At 46.0% G+C, this 24,458-nt stretch overlaps 1 protein-coding gene across 1 annotated transcript in view; it reads left to right on the forward strand.

The window, feature by feature from the left end:
- LOC144762793 (CD109 antigen-like) overlaps positions 1-24,458 on the forward strand; it is a 1,211,849-nt gene that overhangs the window by 750,450 nt on the left and 436,941 nt on the right. The window lies entirely within an intron of this gene.

Below are 24,458 nucleotides of genomic sequence, written 5' to 3' on the forward strand. Positions count from 1 at the left end.
ATTCGTTACCTGCCATAATGCAGTTCTCTTTAATGCCACATATTTAGGTTGCATAAGTCAAACGTTACTCTTGACGCTGCTATGAACATTTACTGTTAAGGGTTGTATGCATTATTATCTATGTAAAGAATATTGATCTATATTTATTTTGGCTATACAACTGGACTTCCAACATATTATATAGGTTAGCATACATTTACCTCTATATCTTTATCTGTTTACCTTGACGATAAATTGTTACTCAATATTGTGGAATCAGTATGAGTGCAGATTGATATAAAAAACATGCTATTGTTTTGTAGATTACCCCGTTAAGTAAGGTCTCTGCCTGCAAATTATAGCTTTTCTGGCTATGCAAGGCACTGCAATCATTAATCAGTCCTGGTGTGTTGAAGGCAAGCTTCGATTGAACGGCGAAAGGCCATTTATGAGTGCGGATTTGTAAGTGTACTAAAAAAAAATCCCTGACAACCATACAATAAATAACAATTCATAATCACATAATCATATAAATGGGCCAAGCAGACACGATATATAGAAACACTATTATTATATCAGCGATCGTATAAACGATCATTACAGTTGTAAAACAGTAATGTATAGATATTCATGGAGTCATCAGAATAAATTGCCTCCCATTGCCTCCCTTTTTGCTGCTTTTTCTTCATGTTTTGTCTGGAGGAAATAAGCAAAGGTTTTGCACGGAAGTATCTCCCTTGAGAATGTACCTGCGTGGTGTAATGTGGGGACCAGCCATGACTGTACATTCTGAAAGTATGGCAAGGCCTGCTGTATCCAGAATCATCTTAGAAGATTGAAAATCTTCTTCAGCTTTCTTGATTGGAATATCATACACCGAAGATGCACACAAACTGAAGTCCTGACAATGCTCTGATGGCCTACCCAGTGTCTACTGCTGATCTTGCCAGTGCCGAAGTGCCAAACTATTCCAGAGAGGTGGGCCTTAGAAGGGCTTCCCTAGAAACATCTATCTACCAATCCATGTGAGGTGAACTAAGCATTCCGATTGCGCCAACCCTTGCTTTTCTGATTATTGTTGCCTTTGTAGGACCCCTCTCACAATTAGTCTTTCATGTATCTGCAATCCTTTATCTTCCATGTGACTTGGGAGCAAGACGAAGTATCCTCTACCCTACTTAGTAGAGATCTATTCTTGTATTTTATTGGGGAATTCATAAAGTATGTCCCTCACCTTGGAGGGTAGTGGAGCACTGTAGAGGGCACATAACCCACACCTGAGGAAAGATAGACATGCAGGTGAGTTTTTAATGAGAAGTCAAGTTAGTATAAGCAGGAAATGCAGAAGAAAATGCTGTATTACAGGGGGGCTAAGAGTTAGTCTAGGGAAAAAAAGAAAGATTGTAGAGAGTTGGGTTTTGAGGTATTCCCTAAATTGCACTAATGAAGGAGAAAGTCTGAGGTGCAAAGTGAGATTGTTTCACAATATTGACCTATATTCCTAAAACGACTGTTTTTGTCTGCATGTTTTTATTTCTCTCGGACTTCCAGCCTGGAAGGGTCATGCTCCTAGTAGCCCATTTTCACCAGGTGCCTTGAGTTTAGAATTTCCATAGTCAGGATATCTCTAGTAAAGTGTATTATATATCATAAAGCAATATTTAAATTGGAGTCAGACAAGGAGAGGTGTCCCAAGCAAATCTTTCAAGGTGGGGAAAATGTGCTCAAACCACTAACACTGTATAGGGCTCAGAATAGGTCTAAGAAAATGATTCCCATGCTCCACCCTTTTGAGCTTGGCTGCGATGAGGCAGGCTTAACTTCAAAGACAGGTATGTGAAGCATTTAAAAACACCAATTAAGTACATAATTAAGACACAATGCACAATCAAAATCTAACACCAATTTATACACATAGGAAATATTTGTATCTTTAAAAGGACACCGAAAAATAACAAACATCCAATGTAGGGAGCCAGAGATATGAATGTTTAAGGATTTGGCATTATATAGCACATAGAAACGTATAGCACATACTGGGACATCTGGTCCTGATGGACCAGGTCAAAGTTTCAGGCAAATCACAATGGAGGCCTGAAGCCCTGCGCGGCTACCCCTCATGGTAGGTCTCGGTCAAAATGTTAACCTTCAGACTTAGACACGTTTCTGGGGCTTTTCTTTCTGGGGGTCCCTCAAAGCTCTCAGCCAGTCCTGAATATGTGGGGGTGTGCCAGATTGCCTTGCAATGAGCTAGCAGTCAAACGTATGGAGGTCAGACCTACGGAGCGTTCCAGCGGGATGAACCAAGGATTTAGGCCGGCTCGCGGTTGAAGGCAGGCGGCTTGGCTCTCACGGTTGCTCCTGGTCACCTTTTCCTCGTTTGGATTTATAAACTTTAACAGAGCTTTTTCTTTCGGGGTCCCTCAATGCTCTTCACCAGGCCAGATTCTGTGAGGATTGGCCACCCTCTGATTTTGCCTACTCCTGATCAAACTCTGGCAGTCGGACCTATGGGGCATTTCAGCGGGATTAACGTGGACGGCAGACTGACATGTGGTTGAGGGTCGCCGGCTTTGCTGGCCAGGTTTAGTCGGTCCACTTATGGAGCTTGTTAGAAATTCCTGGTTGGCTAGGGCATGCGCCTAAGCCAGGCAGAAACCACCACTCTAGTCAGAGCAAGGGAGTTAAACACGGAAGCTAACCCATGCTCACCCCCTTGGTAGCTTGGCAGAGCAGTCATGCTTATCCCAGAGGCAATGTGTAAAGCGTTTGCAAAACACACTCACACAGCAGCGACACACTAGGTGCACCACAAAAGAAACTCCACAGACGGTTATATAAAAAATAGCCTTTGCATTATCCATAAAACACATTAGAACACCATCACATATATACACTGTGCCACCAGGCACTTGTCATGACTTTACAAGGATTACATAAATCATTAGGCCAATCGAGCCACTGTCATAACATATCACATTAGGCTGACCAGTCACTACTGGTAGGAGTGCGCTTAGTACCATACGTTATGCAGACCTAATTAGCAGTGCACCATGGGCAACACTTGTAGCATGGCATACATCATAAATACATCATGCCCTCATTAGACATATGCAAATCACCCATAGTACACATTAGCAACGTCAGGGCACACCACCTCAGTGGATACACTATCCTAGGATAGCATAACAGTTATGGTACCTGGTGTCCCTCCCGTAGGCTTCTGGGCCCCGTGCCTGCCTACACCAGGAAATGTGGCAGTTCTAACCACCAGTGACCTCCGTTGAGGTTTTGCCCTGGTCTAACCCCACAAAGAATGGCCCTGGGGCCTAACACACTGAATGTGGGGGGAGCAACATGCATCAGGAAATGACCCAGGCTACACCAATAGCAGCCCCAGCGCTCCCACGCTTATAGTATGGGCTGCTCAGAGGCCACCGAAGTCATCTGCGGCGTACCACAAGGTTCTTCACTTAGTCCCACCCTCTTCAACGTATACATGAGTCCCCTCGCATCCATCGCACGCCTACACAACCTCAACATCATCTCCTACGCAGACGACACTCAGCTGATCCTATCCCTCACCAAAGACCCAAACACCGCCAAAACTAACCTACACGAAGGGATGAAAGACGTTGCCGAGTGGATGAAGAACAGCCGCCTAAAACTGAGCTCAGACAAAACGGAAGTCCTAATCTTGGGATCATCCCCCTCTGCTTGGGACAACTCATGGTGGCCACCGGCCCTGGGAACAGCACCCATACCAACGAAACACGCACGCAACTTGGGCTTCATCCTGGACTCCTCCCTCTCGATGACCAGACAAGCCAATGCCGTCTCATCATCTTGCTTCAACATCCTCCGCATGCTCAAAAAAAATCTTCCGTTGGATCCCCACCGAAACAAGAAAGACGGTCACCCACGCACTGGTCACCAGCCGACTGGACTACGGAAACACCCTCTATGCCGGAACCACAGCCAAACTACAGAAAAAACTACAACGAATCCAAAACGCCTCAGCCAGACTCATATGGACATCCCTCGGCAAGCTCACATGTCTCACTATCTCAAAGACCTCCATTGGCTCCCCGTCAACAAGAGAATAACGTTCCGCCTCCTCACCCACGCACACAAAGCCCTCTACGACCAAGGACCCGACTGCCTCAACACCCGACTGTCCTTCTACTCCCCCTCCCGCCAACTTAGATCGTACAATCAAGCCCTCGCCGCCATCCCGCGCATCCATAAATCCACCATGGGGGGTAGATCCTTCTCCTACTTAGCAGCCAAAACCTGGAATTCTCTCCCCACCCACCTCCGCCTCACACAGAACCACCTCGCCTTCAGAAAGCAACTAAAAACTTGGTTATTCGACGAGTAAAGCACCCCCCTCCCTCTAGCGCCTTGAGACCCTCTGGGTGAGTAGTGCGCTATACAAAATATCCGAACTTGAACAAAATATCCGAACTTGCTCTGTAACTACGGAGGGGCTTAAGAACGGGCCCTCTGTCGAGGGTTGCCACCCCGTCCTGCCCCCAAAGAAAAACTGCCCATGCCACTATGGGCAACTTTGCACAAATACTTCTAAGGGAACAGTGGGGACCTCAGCTGGTCCTCTGTGGCTTACTCAGCGTAGGCAGCACCTAGATCTCTCTGATGCATTGGGATATGTTCACGGATGCCGTGCCGTTGTGGGGAAAGTGGACTTGTCTACCCGTGTAGTACTCTTGACACCTGAGAATCGTCAGCTGAGCGCTGGCCCAACAAGTGTCCTCTGCTCCCCCTCAATGCTCCTACGTTGTGGGCAGTGGCTGTTTCCCACACAAAAGGAGCCCTACAGCAATCAGCACGCGCTGGAAGCAGGCCTGTATAGCACTCCTAAGTCGGAGTGCTCCTTGCACCCGGATCTCTCTCCCCACCTCAGTGCCTCCAATAGCACCCTTCACACGCACCCAGCAGGGAGCAGAGCAAACACACAATCCTCCCGTCTGGAAAAGTGACAGTGCCCAATACGTTTGGCTCTGAAGTAAAGGAAGCTAACTGGTGCAGCGCTCACCACGTGCTATATTTGTCTCAGTCTCCAGGACCAGCCACACAGCCCTAGTAAATCGGCACAGGCAGGCCAGTACATAGGGCCTCTTAGTAGAAGGCATCCCCTTCAGCCACCTTGCAGGCAGCAGTTTAGACCCCAATGGCGGTTCCTCCTGGCCAACAGCAGTCCACACTGTATCTTCACTTCCAGTTCAAAAGACATGGGGTCACAGCCCCAATATTTATAGTCCATAAAGTCTTTGTTCTGCCCTGGTACAGGGCCCTGGACTCAGTCCAAACCAGTTATGGGGGTACTTATAATTATCCTTATAATGCACAACACTCCCCATTGTAGGTGTATGCCCTGGACCCAGTCACACAACAGGGGAGGTGGAGCCATCATTGTGGAAGGCAGGCACAGCCCTGTTCAGGTGTAGTTACTACTCCTCTCACCACTCCAAATGCAGACCAGGCCTATTCAGCCTAGCGCTGGCTTATCCAGACTCTCTGGAGCCACTGCACCTCCCCAGCCCCTGCCACTCCAAGGCCAGACAGTCAATACACAACAGGCAGGCATATAGACACATAGCACACAGAATTGCCTGCTTCTAAAAGTGGCATTTCTAAAATAAAAGTAATAAATCTACAACATCAGTGTGCAGCATTTATCACCACTATTCCAAACATACCAAACCTGATCACGCTTCCTCCCTCATGTCAGGGATTACCGTTGAAGCATATGTCAGGGAATCTCCAATGCATCCCTATGAGGGGGCAGCCACGCAGCAGTGAGAAACCAAATGGGATGTTTGTCACTACCAAGACATGGCACACAGTTAAGGCCCGTGTACTACCTCTTACCTACACCGCAACCTGCCCATAGCGCTAGCTAGGACCTACCTTAGGGGTGACTGATATGTAGTAAAAGAGGAGTCACAGATGTGGCAAACACTTATGTGCCACATCACAGTGGCACTAAACAGTTCGCGCAGGCCCTGCCGTGGCAGAGGCCTGAGACAGGTTTGAAAAGCCACTGTGGTGGGTGGTTCAAGCAGCGATGCAAGCCCACCAGTAGCATTTAATTTATTAGCCCTGGGAATATGAGATACCACTGTACAAGGGACTGACAGGTAAATTAAATATGCCAAACAGGTGTAGACCAATTTTACCAAGTTTACCATAGAGAGCACATGCACTTTAACACTGATCAGCAGTGATAAAGTGCCCAGTGGCCTAAAACCATCAAAAACAGGTCAGAAAAAATATAGGAGGAAGGCAAAAAGTTCTGGGATGAACCTGCATAAAGGGCCAAATCCAACAGAGCTTTTCCCCAAAGTTGCTCCAAAGGTCTGTATCTTTTCCTTGAAATTCCCCAAAGGGTCCCAAAGTATCTCAAACTTACTCCAAGGTCTGGAAGCTCCAAGATGGTCCTTGAAAGTTGAGGACTTCAGTTCCCACAATCCACTTGGACAAAACCCTTACAAATCCACTGGTAGTGCTCCAGGTTGAGGATTCTTGGAGGTGATGTTCCTGGTGAGCTCTGTTAATCTGTAACTTGCAGGGAGTCCACTCTTTAGTCCTTTTACAGCAAGGAAGTCCACAGGGCTGTAGTTCGAGATGGTGCAGAAGGTGCAATCTTCAGAGTGCAGGCCTTAATGATTGCACATCAAACTCCTCAGCATGGCCTTTCTTACTCTCTACGGTTTCAAACAGCGAATCTGAGAGGCTCTGCTTATTCCAAGTACTTTGAGTCAAGCAGGAGAGCACTCCGGTCCAATGGGGGGTAGGGTAACACCCCAAGGTATGACTACATCCTTCAGATGTGACACTATTTTTTCTCAGAGTGCACCAATTCTTCCAAATTCATCATGGCTGATTTTCCAACAGGGAGAGAAGAGCTGACTAAACACACCCATAAAATGGCTCATCTCCATAGTCTCTTCCCCCAGGCATCTGCTCATTCCTTCCTGAAGCCTAGCGTCTGGCTATGTTCATAAGAGTAGAGTTGTAAATGACACTGGGGTCTTCCCCTTCCATTGAAGTCCATTGTTTACAACTCCTCTGCCTGCTCTGGCATCACTGTGTAACAGAACACTGCCCTCCCTGCAGAGCTGGTTAACCCCAGGGGCTCTTCATCACCTCTTCAAAGGAACCTGGCTAATCCACTTAACTCTGACCAATCAGGACAGAGTAATGGAAGGCTGAATCTGGGCTTACAGCCAAGAAAGTCTTATAACGTCTTATCTGTACATTTTAGGAGAAATTCAATAATATCATATTGTTGGATTTATGAATACCATTCTGGGAAGTCTTTGAATGCTATTTTTATCATTCTCCTAGCGGGAATTATTAGTTAATCACTTTTTGCCATGGTAATCTATGTGGTAGGGAATTTGCAATAGGAAAAATGACTTGTACCATTTTCCAGCACCAGGGCTTAAAAAACATATTTTATTAGTACTGTGCCTATATCTTCAGGACCCCCCACAACTTGAAACACATAGGGGAGATTTTATGGGTTCTGAATATGTAAAATATTGCAGATCATCCCTCCACAATGCTCCTAGCACAAAAGTTGGTTTTGTGCAGCACTTTATTACAATGTGGGGAGTGAAATGTGTAATTTCACTTAACCCAGGGCATAAAAAACTCATTTTAAAACGGTCCTCTTTATAAATACGTGACCCCCCACCCCTGAGACACCTAAGGGAGACCCTAGGGGTACCAAATAGTCCCACACATTGTAGATTATCCATTTTGTAAGTGCCCGAAGCACCAAAGTCGAGTTTGGACCCAATTTACTATTTAAAAGCAGTCCTGCAACACAGGGCTCCTTTAAACTGACCTCAGGCTTCCGCAGTGCACATGCACATGCATAAAAGGCTGCTGGCTGCTAAACTGCCTTGCCCTATTCTATACTAGGGGCTTAAAGGTAGTTTCAATCCCCCTGCCCTATATGCACTAGGGCCTTATATGGGGAAGTCATACCAATCACATGGATACCCTCAACCATAGTGTGCCCTAGTGTATTTAAGTGTTTTCACTGTATTCTATGTGTTTCTTTAGCATAGCATCGCCCCTGGGCATGGTCAGGCAGAGCCCAGGGTCTTTCAGTCAGTTACCACCAGTACCAGTCTGCAAAATGTTGGTGGGTGTCCAGGGCACAGGATGACAACATGCAGAGATCCAGGCTTGAAGGAGTTCCAGCCAGAGGTTTAAGGTCGTCTTTGGATAGTGAAACTTTAAGTGATAGTAAGGTGTTCACCTGCCTCCGAACATGCACCGCGCCAGCTGCGCCGATCCCCAGCAGCGATCTCAAGTGCATCCTGCTCAACACCCGATCCGTCCACAGACACGCCGCCGAGCTCTGGAACCTGCTCGACACAACATCTCCAGACATTGCATTCCTCACCGAAACATGGATGAACGCCTCCTCTGCCCCCAACATCGCCATCGCCATCCCGGAAGGATACAAGATCATCAGGAGGGACCGCGTCAACCAGACCGGAGGAGGCATCGCCATCGTCCACAAGAACACCATCCGCATCACGACAGACGCCGACGACACCTTCCCCGCCGCCGAACACCTCCACTTCCAGATTCACACCGACCCAAAGACAACCCTCAGAGGCACCCTCATCTACAGACCCCCAGGACCTCGCACACAATTCGGCGAAGACATCACGGACTTCATCAGCCCACACGCCCTCCCCTCCGCCGACTACATCCTCCTAGGGGACCTCAACTTCCACCTGGAGAATAACAAGGACCGCAACACCGCCGCCCTGCTGGACAACCTCGCAAACCTCGGACTCAAGCAACTGGTCAACACCCCCACCCACTACGCCGGCCACACGCTTGACCCCGTCTTCTCATCCAGCAAGCACATCGCCTTCAGCCACTCCACCGGACTCCACTGGACCGACCACAGCTGCGTCCACTTTAGCTTCAGAAAAACAACCACCCACCACCACCCGCAACAGGTTCCTCACAGAAGATGGAGCAAGATCACCACCGACCAGCTCACCACCTCCCTCAGCCAGAACCCACCTGCCAGCACACCGGACCCCAACGAAGCAGCCCGCAACTTCACGCAGTGGCTGACTGCCTGCGCTGACGACCTCGCACCACTGATGAACCCCCCCCAGCAAACCCAGAAGCAAGAAGACCCCCTGGTTCACCGACGAACTCAAGGACTCCAAGAAGACCTGCCGCACCCTTGAGAAAGCCTGGATCATCAACCGGACCACTGACAACATGACCGCCCTCAAAAACGCGACCCGCAGGCACCACCAGCTCATCCGCACCACCAAGAAGAAATCACTGAAGGATCGACTGGACAACAACGCCCAAGACAGCAAGGAACTCTTCAGCATCGTCAAGGAGTTCTCCAACCCCAGCACCGGCAACAACGACATCACCCCTTCGCAAGATCTCTGCGACTCCCTCGCCTCGTTCTTCCACCGCAAGATTGCCGACATCCACAACAGCTTCCGCACACCATCCTCACACCCTACCGTCGAACCAACGCACCTCGCCACGACCCTCCGCACCTGGACCGCAGTGACCACCGAAGACACAGCCCGCACGATGAACACCATCCACTCCGGATCTCCGACTGACCCCTGCCCCCACCACGTCTTCAATAGGGCCGACTCCACCATCGCACCCCAACTCCAAGACGTCATCAACACCTCCTTCGACACCGCCACCTACCCGGAGAGCTGGAAGCACGCCGAGCTCAGCGCCCTACTGAAGAAACCAACAGCGGACCCCGCCGACCTCAAAAACTTCCGCCCCATCTCGCTCCTCCCTTTTCCGGCCAAAGTCATCGAGAAGATCGCCAACAGACAGCTTGCCGCCTTCCTCGAGACAAATGGATCCCTCGACCCCTCGCAGTCCGGTTTCAGAGCCAACCACAGCACCGAGACCGCCCTCATTGCAGCCACCGACGACATCCGAGCCCTTCTCAACAACGGGGAAACAGCGGCACTCATTCTCCTGGACCTCTCCGCCGCGTTCGACACTGTCTGCCACCGCACCCTAGTCCAACGCCTCAGCAACACCGGCATCCAAGAAAAGGCACTGAAGTGGATCACCTCGTTCCTCGCTGGAAGAACACAGAGAGTTCGCCTCCCCCCGTTTCGCTCCGAGGCCACCGAAGTCATCTGCGGCGTCCCGCAAGGATCATCACTCAGCCCCACCCTCTTCAACGTCTACATGAGACCTCTCGCAGCCATCGCACGCCAACACAACCTCAACATCATCTCCTACGCCGACGACACCCAGCTGATCCTCTCCCTCACCAACGACCCCGCCACTGCCAGAACCAGCCTCCAGGAAGGGATGAAAGACGTCGCCGAGTGGATGAAGAACAGCCGCTTGAAACTGAACACAGACAAGACAGAAGTCCTCATCCTTGGGCCATCACCCTCCGCCTGGGACGACTCCTGGTGGCCCCCAGCCCTGGGCACCGCCCCCAAGCCGACAGACCACGCACGCAACCTGGGCTTCATCCTGGACTCCTCCCTCTCGATGACCAGACAAGTCAACGCCATCTCCTCTTCCTGCTTTCACACCCTCCGCATGCTCCACAAGATCTTCCGATGGATCCCAATCGAAACCAGGAAGACGGTCACCCAGGCCCTCGTAACCAGCCGGATGGACTATGGAAACACCCTCCACGCCGGAATCACAGCCAAGCTACAGAAAAGACTACAACGCATCCAGAACGCCTCAGCCCGACTCATCCTGGACATCCCTCGACGCAGCCACATCTCCAGCCACCTGAGGAACCTGCACTGGCTCCCGGTCAACAAGAGGATCACCTTCAGGCTCCTCACCCACGCACACAAGTCTCTCCACAACCTAGGCCCCAAGTACCTCAACGACCGCCTGACCTTCCACACGCCCACCCGCCAGCTACGGTCCGCCAGCCTCGCCCTCGCCACCGTACCACGCATCCGAAGAGCCACCGCCGGAGGCAGATCCTTCTCCTACCTGGCGGCCAAGACATGGAACTCCCTCCCCATCCACCTTCGGCTGACCCAGGACCACCTCGCCTTCAGGAGACAACTCAAGACCTGGCTGTTCGAGCAGTAGCGGCCCCCTTCCCCCAAGCGCCTTGAGACCCTCCTGGGTGAGTAGCACGCTATACAAGTGTTTGATTGATTGATTGATTGATTGTCAGCATATTCGTGGTTGACGGTTTCTTGTTGGTCAAGGAGTTCTCCTTGTGGCTCCATGTAAAAGTTAACATCATGTAAGTAGGTTGATACATAAGATAGGGGTGTGTGGTGATCTGGAATAATCCATCTGTACAAGATGTACCGAGAGATCCACTTTAATAGTATCAGTAATGCCAATGTGTGACTGGAGAGTTTCAAGTTACACCTGTTAGTCAGCGGTTTCAAAGGTTGTCAACAGGTCAACCAACATCCACAGTCATTGATCACTATTAATAGGATGTCATATTCTACCTGGACGGAAACAGTTTCCATGTTCCCACACGGGTATAACACATCTTGGTAGGGCTGGGGGAGGATGTGGAGTTTATTGCACATTTGAAGCTGGTTAGCTACTGCCCTTTCAATAATTGTTCGTAGTATAGAAAGGTTTATGATGGATAGTAGTTTGGAGCTCATCTGGCTCAAGTTTGTTTTTTTAGGAAGGGTTAGGTTTCACTTGCAGGTTGCAATCTTCTGTTCTAAATTGCTAAGTCCAATGCTAAGCTTAATACATTTGAAATTGCTTAGTTTTCCCTGTGACTACAAGAATCTATAAAAAGCCTTCCAGTCATAAATAAGTCTTGATGTTACCCTCTTGAGTGTTTCCTACCTCTGGCAGGTGAGGGTGAACGCGAACATGAGCACTGGCTATTTAGTTTAATATGTCTTTCAACCGAAGGGTCCTCTAGCATTGCAGGCGTTGCCACATGATTCAGTAACGTGCAACTGCATGCATACCTTCTGCCAGATACTTGTAGTGAAAGTCTTTTTCTAGAGTTGTATCATCCAAATTCCTGTTCTGATTTGCTGTCCTTGAGCTGCTTGACGGTAATGAAAAGATCCCCATTTGCCCCTATTTTTCACTATTCCATACCAGGCCAGTATGTCGGTCAGATATGTATGAATGCCTCATGAATTGATTACGTTTCCAGAATTCCAATCGAGTTGCTAGCAGGGAGATTGACAGATTTATTGCATTTTTAAGACTGTATTTATATATTTGTTCAAAATATGCAATCCACCTTATTCCGTGGCACATGGCACTTTTTGCAAGTGAAATAATTCCTCTTCTCAGAATCCAATGCATTTTATGCTTTTTTGCACATTTCATAAACAGCCCGGCGTCTTTTTCACACACCTCTATTAACGATGTTGGCTACACCATTGGTTTTATATTCGGTGTCCACAGTTTTAACTGCTGAGGTTAGAATTTGTAAATTTCATATTTTCTAAGATGGTTTTTCTTTTACAGCGCCCCTTGTTATTTTTACAGATTCTGATAGGAGTGATTTCTTTTTTTTTAATTAGTTGGATTTACATGGCAGACTATTGAGGTTTTTGTTTGTTCACAAGCTATGTATATGATAAATCCTGATATAAGTCTATTTTATTATTCCATTTTATACTGGGGTCTGTTCTTATCATCCTGAGAACGACATGTTTGCTGCATTCAGTGTGTCTCAAATACTAATCATCTTTGTTTAGTCCGTGTTTTAATCTTGAACTTTAACCCGTTTACCGCGGCGTTTACCGCGGAATATGCTTACGTTCCACGGAGTGGGCGGGTCTGCGTCGGCCGTTGGTCGTGCGCAGCACCCCAGAGGTAGTGCTTGCGTCGGCCGACTCAAGCACACAACCGGTTAATATTGGTGATTTCCTGTATAAATGTTCATGTATACTTTTATGGTTATGTACTGTAACTGAATAAAGTTTATTGAAGACACTGAAATTCTTAACTAATATTGCTGCAGCAACTAAAAATTGGGGCAGATTTATATTTCCTGGCGCATCCCTGCAAATCAACTGGGATGCACCAGGAAAGATGCATCGCGCAAGTTTACCCATGCGCCACCACAGATGCGCTACATTTACAATGCAGCGCATCATGGCGCAAGGATAAACATATGCGTATTGCATCTGCCGGTGTAAGGTTGGCGCAGTGCGCAACGCAACTCCAGTACTAATACAACCCTGCCTATGCCCAACATGGTGCGTCAAGCCTTACGCCTGCTTCAAGCAGGCGCAGGGTTTTGACGCAAAATGTGACTCAGTGAAATCTTGTAAATGTGACGCAGGTGTCATGTGGCGCAGGGCTTTACAACTTGACGCATCTCCCTAGATGTGTCACGTTGTAAATAAGATGCATTGTGGTGCATGGTTATGCTGCCGCTGCGTCACAATAGTGACGCAACGGCGGGGTAAAAGTGTCACAAGGGGCTTGTAAATCTGCCCCCTAGTTTTGAGAAAAATGTATCAAGTATGATAGGATACAAAATACCCAAAAGAGCAGTAGTGGCTCTCCACGACCAAGTGTTATTATTTATAAATCAAAATACAGTGCTACACCTTCCAAAAGATCCAACAACTCATTGACCCCAGACTTCTTATGAAGCAATTCTCATCAAAGCAGTGAGTGCTAATAAATGAGTGAATGAAGAACTTTCCATCTTGACGGACTGATTGATGATTAAGTCAATGGTCATATAAATAAATTACTCAACGCTCTATTAATATGTAGTAGCACTCCATGCATATTTCAGACTTGCTTTGTCTGATAGGATTATGAAGCATGAAGAGAGACTATACTCACCTGGAAAAATTCACATCATATGACTTATACAAGTCGGGTAAATTTTTGGATGAAATAATTATAATTTAATGGACTATTCAGCTGTAGCAGATAAACAAGTAGTGTTATTATTTAGGCTCGCATGAGTACCAATTTAGAATCTATAGGGAATGCAAAGGCAATGTGAACACACTGTAGGATTTATTCTCAGCCTGTAGTCTAAAGATCCCTCAGGAACTGCAAAGACTGCTTATTAAATAAAGTATAAAATTAAATAATAATAACCGATTCATAAAGTGTACATAGATAAAGATGCAAAATGTACAAATGAAAATGTGAAAACATTGTGTAAATGTGAAAGAATATGACATTGAGGCTAAGAATTAAGTTAGTATCCTCAAATTGATTTGTGGAAACAGTGCCAGAGATTTAAACAGAATACAATATGGAAGCAGAGTGCATTTAATTGAATTTAGAAAAACTCCAATTGTCCTATTAAAATGAAAATAAAAAAATATTTGCTTTTGAATTACATAAACCATTTGTTTATTAGTTTGATGAATGCCTGTTTCTGTATTTTTTGTGTATTGTTTTGCAGTTCTAAGCAACAAGAATGCTTAGGCTGGGGTCTTTGACTTTCAACAATGACAAAGTGGGGGCCCCAGACTCCAATATTAATTCAGTGGGGGACTCAGTGTTCCACTATTGATTAAGTAGGGATCCACAGTAGGCAAAAGGTTAAGAACCACTGTGTTAAAGTTGATTGTGTTGAAAATCTTAATAATATAATTTATTATTATAATAAACCACTAATTCCACGTATTCAGAATGAAATATTGAAAAAGCAGCAGCTGGTTCACTTCCTTAATATATATATATATATATATATATATATATATATATATATTACCTACTGGCGGTCGCCAGTAGGTATATATAGTTAGGATTTTTTCTCTATGGGATTTTTGAAAATTCTATGTCTAATAACTTTGGCGTTTGTGGACGGAATTGGCTGAAATTTTCAGGAAAATGGAACATTTTGTTTCTGAGCAGCCCCTGGAAATTTGGGGGGGTTCGTCCAGGGGGGGTCGAGAAAAAAGGGGGGTCCCAAAACGTGTTTTAACATTGAGTTTTCCATAGGGCGGTTGGCCTCACTTTTAGCCCGAACGGCTGAATGGATTTGCACGAAACTTGGCAAAATTGTAGGGACTGGTAGCCCGATGTGCCTTTTGTAGGTCTCAATATATGTGCTCCAGTGGATTTTGAGAAATTAACGTTTAAAAAAAGATATATATCTGTAAGCGCGGACCAGGCAGCGCCCCGGTTCGCGGACCTTACGCGTATCGGAACTTCGCGTAGCGAAGCTGATTGGTTCTCCGGTGTCTGTCAACATTCTAAACAGTCCGGAGCGGCCGCCATCTTGTCTCTCGGTAGGATTGAGAGACAAGAGGAGGCCAAAACAAAGGGGGAAATAACCATAAGGGGGCATACTAGCTCCTCCCTGACCCCCTAGGTTTAATGTGGAGGTTTTAAAAGGGCCCCGCGGGGAAAAAAAAACAAAATTTTTTTTTGTTTTTTTTGCGTGGGTAGCGCCCGGTCCGCGAACCGGGAAGCGTTCTGGGCAGCGTAACGTAGCACGTCATATGACGTATCACGCGACAACGCGAAACGTCATGCTGACGCGACGCGTCACGATGTTGTTTTCTAACGCGACAGTTGCGCAAACGGAACGTTTACCGGTTCGCGGACCGGGTCGCGGCTCCGAATTGAGCTAACGGGAAGCTAACCGGTTCGCGTACCGGGAGCGAAACAATAAAAATAATTTTAAAAAAATTGTATTAAAAACATGTAAAAAATATTTTTCGATTTCAAGAAGAATACATTGTAAAGGTTTTGATATTTGCTATTAAAAAACCATTGAAATTCACTGAAAAAACCGTAGGTTATAGACCATATATAGTTAGGAATTAGCATTTACAAAACCTTGAAAATTCACTGAAAAAACCATAGGTTATAGACCATATATAGTTAGAAATTAGCATTTAAAAAAACTTATTTTACTCACACAAAACCATTGAAATTCCATATATAGTTAGTTGCACTAACTATATATCGCGCACCCGCAATCCACTGCTGATCATGTCACATATTACATCATTCATGACATGGTCAGTGAAATCACTGATGACATCACTGATGACATCTCAAATGACATCACTGATGAGATCACTGATGACATCTCATTTGACATCAATGACCACATCACTGATGATATCATTCATGTGACAATACAATGCATCTCCTCACATTTTAATATAACCTCTGTTTCACCCAGTGTTAAATACAGAGTATAATTTTTGAAACCATTGACACACCAATACTAGTTACTACATACGTACTCACTGATTCCTACGTCTACACACACATTCACTCATTCACCCATACAATCATTCATACATACAATCACTCATCTTTACAACACTATCATATGCACTCATACACCTATACAGACACTCACACTCTGCCACTCATCCATGGAGTTACTCACACACCTAGTCAGTCCTGTAAAGAATCAATCACACTTCCATTTTCTTGTCTATACAGTTAAACATAGAGCACCTTACATTTTCAAACATATACTAACACATACTTACTTTCTTATACAATCATTGATACAAGTACACATTGATCTGCACAGAGTCACACACCTCCCAGCCAGCCACACACACACTCAGTCTCCCATACAAATACTTAGACAATCAATCAATAACCCATATAGTTAATCATATAGCTACTGATCAACACATGCAGCAGTTTACAGAACAACAGACATAATGATGCACAAATTAAGACAGTTTAGTCACTAACCCATGCACTCAGTGAGACACATTTAATCACTCACTCATACATTGTCATGCACCTACTAAATCCTTCGTCCAGACACTTATACATCTACTCATTCTTCAATATGTAAAACATATTTAAACTTTACAGAAACACACAGTCACTGGATGATGTCATCAGTGATCTCACATGACATCACTGATGACATCATCTAGTGTCTGTGTGTTTTTGTAAAGTTTAAATATGTTTTACATATTGAAGAATGAGTGGATGTATAAGTGTCTGGATGAAGGATTTAGTAGGTGCGTGACTGACTGTATGAGTGAGTGATTAAATATGTCTCACTGAATGCATGGGTTAGTGACTAAACTGTCTTAATTTGTGCATCATTATGTCTGTTGTTCTGTAAACTGCTGCATGTGTTGATCATTAGCTATACGAGAGGCTATATGTGTTATTAATTGGTTGCCCAAGTATTTCTATGGGAGATTGAGTTTGTGTAGGGGTGGCTGGAAGGTGTGTGACTCTATGCATAGATGTGTGAGCAGTTTATTCACTAGGTGTATGAGTTCAAGAGTGCATGTGGAAACAGCTACATGGGCAGTTGACTGTGTGCATGAGTGTATTGATGAGTGAATGGATATCTCAATGCTACATGTCATAGTAAGTACATATGTAAAACACAGTACATGTGAGAGTTGGCATATATAAATAACTGTGCATGAGAGCCACTGAATGAGTGAGTAGTTGTATCGATCATTGTGAACTTGTATCAGGGATTGTATAAGAGAGTAAATATGTGTTAGTATATGTTTCAATAAGTAAGGTGTGTTTAACTGTATAGTTGAAGAAATGGAGGTGAGATTGTTTCTTTGCATGACTGACTGGGTGTGTGAGTAACTCCATGGATGAGTGGCAGTGTGTGAGTGTCTGTATACACTGAGTGTATCTAAGGTTATATTAGAGTCTGAAGAGGTTTATCGTATTAGCACAAGAATGATGTCAAATGAGATGTCATCAGTGATGTCATCAGTGATGTCATTTGAGATGTCATCAGTGATGTCATCAGTGATGTCACTGACCATGTCATGAATGATGTAATATGTGACATGATCAGCAGTGGATTGCGGGTGCGCGATATATAGTTAGTGCAACTAACTATATATGGAATTTCAATGGTTTTGTGTGAGTAAAATAAGGTTTTTTAAATGCTAATTCCTAACTATATATGGTCTATAACCTATGGTTTTTTCAGTGAATTTTCAAGGTTTTGTAAATGCTAATTCCTAACTATATATGGTCTATAACCTATGGTTTTTTCAGTGAATTTCAATGGTTTTTTAATAGCAAATATCATAAGCTGTCGAATGTCAAGTACGTGGTAAGTGAAAACATTTTCGTGTTTATGCACACTGATCTGCTTTGAATGGTGCCCCCCCCCCTCATTTCTATTAGGAGTACTCTCTCTTTGCAGATAGTGAAAGGTAGTTAACGCAGGCCTTTGCCCCCATTGTAATCCGTCGTGCCTGCTTCTCTCTCCATTTGATTGATTGTTATCCAAGTATTTACTGTTTTAGAATTAGTTCTCTTTGGTTCATTCTCTATTTACAAACAAACACAGAGTCGCAATACTCTGTTTAGTCTTTGCAGATAACGAAAAATCGTGTAAAAAAAAAGAAAAGGAATCGAGCAAAATCAGTAGGCCACTAATGGGATCTCTTTTTGACCTCGCTAAAATAGAAACATTAGGAACAACCCCTCATGACAAATACAAAACTAGTGAGATGAACTGAACTCCACACAATGATGGCTGCAAAACAGCTCGGCTCCGCCACCCACCCCGCCCAAAATAACGATAAAGAACGGCTGCCATGATTGGTTGCGGAATGACCACGACGGAGCTACGAAATTGTGCTGCTCTCATGCTAACCCCAGCTTCAGTCTGAAACATCCAGAAACACTGTAGACTACCAATTCGATCAGTTCCGGTAGCGCCCCAATGTAACCCGGTAGAGAAGAACTAGCCCTCCCCTCTTTGACTGATGGTTCTTGTTGCCTGTCCCTTCTGTTGTCATTTAACAGAACTATTTAGCCTGCTGAAAGGGGTTGTGTTCCGACCGCTGGTTGGTGGAGACATTTTGACTATATTCTGTACCTGCGTTGTCGCGTAATGCGTCATATGACGCGCCGCGTTAGCGCATCCGGAAGTCATCCGGGGCGCGCAGCGCGTAACGTAAGCATAACAAGTCATGTGACTTGTTAATAAAACTTTTCATTGGTTCATTTTACTTTTCTTATTGTAATGATGAAAGGCTTGGTCATATGACCTAAAAATTACGCTTTTCATTACTTCCGAACATTATTTTTTCTTAAATATATGTTATAATGTTCCAGGCTAATGTACTTTCCCGGAAAATTTACAACTGTCCTGCAAGTAAAATATATTCTTTTTTCGAGAAAAAGAGCGTTTCTTCGTCCCATGACGGAGCCGTTGAGCAAAAGAGGGTCGACCTGCTGTCTTAGTCGCCGATACGCCTGAATATGAGATTCTTATCGATCACTTTATGTTGCAGGAATAGAAAACACAACAGCCCTTGACCATTTATCTTTACTGCGTTCCTTCGTATTATACCTTTTACCCTTCATGTAATTGGTCTGCTTTATTTCACTTGCCTTTTAATGATTCTAAAACAGTCACTATTATTAAAAACTTTACCAATGTATATACTACTACCATGTTTTCTTTTAAAAACCTTTATTGTGAAAATTTCATTATACAAATACGAGCCTATAACCACGTGGGCCTGCCACAGAGCAAACTGTAATCGTATATGATGAATAGACATTTACACTGTAGAGGAACGTAACGGGCGGGCCATTAGGTTGCAAGAACTAAGGTGTCTAACAGTTACGGAATCGGTGGACGTACATTTTATAATTAAAATACGACAGGGCCAGTTACAATAAAATTATCTAGATATACATTTGCGGGCAAGTACCATGGGTGACGTTAATTCGAACTTTCAACAGTACAGTAATCAATAACACATCAGAACTTAATATCAATAGGGATGTCGAAATATTCAATCAATTCTCGTCCCCGCCCGCCATGTGCTTCAAAACTGCATACGTATCTCGTGATTTCAAGGTTCTGCAACCAGTACACAACAAGGAGTTACGAGTCCCATTTATTCCGGCGCCATTTTGGGCGAGGACGGGCAGGTCCAGGATATAGTCAAAATGTCTCTACCAACCATCGACTATGATGATGTTCATATGCTGTATTTATTAGAGTAACACTCATCTGTCCACATGAAATTAATTTGCCACAATCTAAACATGTCATTTTAATCTTTCCAAAGTTCTTCTAAATATTTGGGACCGTTTCCCTTGCCTCTGAAGCTCTCAGTGCCACTTCTTTGATGAATGTACTAGCAGGTCAGGGGTTCTCCTCCAAATCTCTCTTTTATGCAGCACTATAATTAATTGGTGCCACCTCTCCATATGACGATGCATGGTATAGTTACCACAACTATATTTTTTTTCGGTTCCTCTGGAGAGTTCATCGTGGCAGATGAAGCGTGTAACGTACCGGGCATTTACCTTTTTTTGCATGTACAGGAAAGGAAAAAAAAATCGAGCGTCCGAGTTCTAAGGTGTCCCAGGGCCATTTTAGTGGACCAGGCCCAAATCCAAAGAACAGGCCGCCATTTTGAGAGTCCTCTTGCAGCCGCCTGTCGCTGTAGCATCAAGAGCAGCCAAAACTCAGCTGAATGGCAACTGAAACGGTAAAGGGGCGCCCCACTACAGCAGACGAGCCTCCACCTAGGAAGGCCCATTCACGCCGGCTCCCCCCCCCTTCAGGCACCCCACGCCGTTATTCGGAGCAGTATTGTAGGATGGCCACACCAGTGCGGCAACTTGCTAGACATCACCTCGGTGGTAACCGAATCTCAACGCCTTGTGGTGTCTCCTATTCAGAAAACATTGTTATGCTGCCTTCGACCTATTCGCCGCAAGTGCGCACACAACTCAACTGCATAGCTTGCTAGACACCACCTCGGTGCCATCCGGATCTTGGAATGTCAGCACCTTTTGGTGTCTTCTCTTCAGAAAATATTGTTGCGCTGCCTTTGGCCCCATTCGCACATCGGTCCGCTACTGACGCCATCTCACAGGCTAATGGGGCGCCCCACGCCGAGTTTCAGCATTGTAGAATAACCACACCAGTACAGCAACTTGCTAGACATCACCTCGGTGCCATCCGGATCTCGGCGCCCCACTGCAGATGAAGTGCCTCTCAACTATGAAACCACCACGGTGACATCCGGATCTTGGCGCGTTGTGCTGCCTTCGGCCTATTCGCACATCGGTCCGCTACTGACGCCATCTCACAGGCTAATGGGGCGACCCACGCCGAGTTTCAGCATTGTAGGATGACCACACCAGTACAGCAACTTGCTAGACATCACCTCGGTGCCATCCGGATCTCGGCGCCCCACTGCAGATGAAGTGCCTCTCAACTATGAAACCACCACGGTGACATCCGGATCTTGGCGCGTTGTGCTGCCTTCGGCCTATTCGCACATCGGTCCGCTACTGACGCCATCTCACAGGCTAATGGGGCGACCCACGCCGAGTTTCAGCATTGTAGGATGACCACACCAACTTGCTAGACATCACCTCAGTGCCATCCGAATCTTGGCATCTCAACGCCTAGTGGTATCTTCCATACAAAAAATATTGTTACGCTGCCTTTGGCCCCATTCGCACATCAGTCCGCAACTTAGACATCACCTCGGTGCCATCCGGATCTTGGCATCTCAGCGCCTTGTGGTGTCAGTCAGAAAATATTGTTGCGCTGCCTTTGGCCCCATTCGCACATCGGTCCGCTACTGACGCCATCTCACAGGCCAACGGGGCGCCCCACGCCGACTTTCAACATTGTAGGATGGCCACAGAAGTGCGACAACTTACTAGACACCACCTCGGTGCCATCCGGATCTTGGCGCGTTGTGCTGCCTTCGGCCTATTCGCACATCGGTCCGCTACTGACGCAAACTCACAGGCCAACGGGGCGCCCCACGCCAACTTTCAGCATTGTAGGATGGCCACACCAGTGCTGCAACTTGCTGGACACCACCTCGGTGCCATCCGGATCTTGGCGCGTTGTATTGCCTTCGGCCTATTCGCACATCGGTCCGCTACTGACGCCGCCTCACGTGCCAACGTATTTTCTCCGCATTTTATACCCTATGCCGCATAACAGGTCATGTGACTTGTTTATAAAACTTTTCATTGGTTCATTTTACTTTTGGTTTCCTAATGATGGAAGGCTTGATCATATGACCTAAAAACAACACTTTTCATTGGATGAAAACTTTTTTTTTCCCCCAAACGATGAAAGCCCCACCTTGTTTCTGGATGTTTCAGACTAAACTGGCGTCAGCATGAGAGCACCACCATCTCGTAGCTCCGTCGTGGTCATTCCGCGAGCAATCATGGCAGCCGCTCCCCACCAGAAGCCTGCAGGAGTCGGGGCCCCCAAAACTTTTGATGAATTCTCAAGGCGGAGGGGACGCTTTCGAGAATGGGGTCCAAGACCTAGCAGACAAGCGTCCGATTTCCAAGGTGTCCCAGGGCCATTTCAGTGGACCACGCCCAAAAAGGAAAGAGCCTGCCGCCATTTTGAGAGTCCTGTGGCAGCCGCCTATCGCTGCACCGCAAGAGTGGGCGCAACTCAGCTGAATGGCGGATTTTGACACAGTGGACCAAAAGCGGACGGAATGGCAACTGAAACGGTAAAGGGGCGCCCCACTAAAACAGATGAGACTCCACCTGGAGAGGCCCGTTCACGCCGCCTCCCCCGGGGCGCCCCACGCCGTTATTCGGAGCAGCATTGTAGGATACCAAAACCAGTGCGGCAACTTACTGGACATCACCTTGGTGCCATCGTTCTGCTGCCTTGGAACTATTCGCACAACAGTTTGCTACTGATGACCCACCCCCCGCGACGCCCCACGCCGTTATTTGCTGGGTGGCAACTTACTAGACATCACTTTCGTGTCATCTAGATTTCGGCGCGTTCTGCTGCCTTGGAACTATTCGCACAACAGTTTGCTACTGATGACCCACCCCCCGCGACGCCCCACGCCGGAAATCTGGACGTTGTGCTGCGTTGGGACTATTCGCACAGCCGACCGCTACTTCGTTGTTTTTCCCTAAAAATGTTTATATGTTATTACTATTTTTGTTTTCTTGTATATATTTATAAATTATTAAAGTTTTATAATCTTACTACTTTGTCGGAGTGCTATATATTTTTAATGTGACACATAATTGTAAAAACTTTGATGTACAAAGAGTCATCCCTGGAATCTTCCGCTTCACGCTCGGTCCCCTCCCCAATCACAATACAGGATGGTTTTCAGATAATAGCAACGCTTCTGCTGTGACGGATCTCATCGAGTGTGGGCCTTGATCTACTATAACTCCTTTGAAGAGGGGTGATTCTTTACAGCTGTGGCCATAAACTACATCTGCAGGGCTAGCTGATAGCCTAGGACCGGCCTGGACAATCTGACACAGAGGAAAAGGAGTGTCAGAGGGTGCGGTAGTGAATAGGGCGAAAGGGAGGTGTCGGGCGGGCACAGGGTGTGATTCTCAGGGAAGAGCAGCGCAGATGGGGGAGGTTTATTACCCATGCATAAGACAGAGAGCGGGGGTGACCACTGACTGGGTGAGATGCTTGCGAGGGTGGGGAGCCATGCTAAGGATCGACAGCGTGCACAGAGTGGGTCTGGTCAAGGCATCTAAAATGGCTGCCGTGCACGACAAAAGTGTGGCATTTGAAAAAAGACAAGATGGCGCACACAATGTTTTTCAACAATTCCTGATTTCCTTCGAATCGAACGTTAACAGACGTTGGGGCATATTACCAAAGTTAAGCGATATTTATCCCTAACGATGCATTGCAAAGATTTTTTTACCGTCAGAAATTATCGCAGATAAACCTTGCTATTATCAAGGTTTATCGCAAATACGATAAAAAACGACCGCAATGCATTAATATCGCTGAAAACTCAGCGATATTCATGCATTACCGAGCTAATGCTCTTAGCCATGTTATCCACCTCCCATTGGATAACATGGCTAAGAACTGCTCAGGGCAGCTGTTACTTTTTGGAGATATTCGCGCTTATCTCGAATATTTCCAAAAGTTGATAATAGGAGATAGCGATGTTAGCGACTGTTTCCAGTCGCTAACATCTTGGCATGCCCACTTTGCATGTCATTAGTGATAAATATCACTCACATGCAAAGTGGGACCCAAGATGGTCGCTATCTCCTACTAGCCGTCGCTAACTGGTGTTAGCAACAGCTAGGTAATACAGATATAATTTTATCTCCGCGAAGCGGAGCGCTGTTACAGATATATATCTTGTTTTTGAACGTTAATTTCTCAAAATGCACTGAAGCACATATATTGAGACATAGCAAAGGCACATCGGGCTACCAGTCCCTAGGAGATAGCGATGTTAGCGACTGTTTCCAGTCGCTAACATCTTGGCATGCCCACTTTGCATGTCATTAGTGATAAATATCACTCACATGCAAAGTGGGACCCAAGATGGTCGCTATCTCCTACTAGCCGTCGCTAACTGGTGTTAGCAACAGCTAGGTAATACAGATATAATTTTATCTCCGCGAAGCGGAGCGCTGTTACAGATATATATCTTGTTTTTGAACGTTAATTTCTCAAAATGCACTGAAGCACATATATTGAGACATAGCAAAGGCACATCGGG

Source organism: Lissotriton helveticus, chromosome 6 (assembly GCF_964261635.1).
Source record: "Lissotriton helveticus chromosome 6, aLisHel1.1, whole genome shotgun sequence".
Lineage (NCBI taxonomy): Eukaryota > Metazoa > Chordata > Amphibia > Caudata > Salamandridae > Lissotriton > Lissotriton helveticus.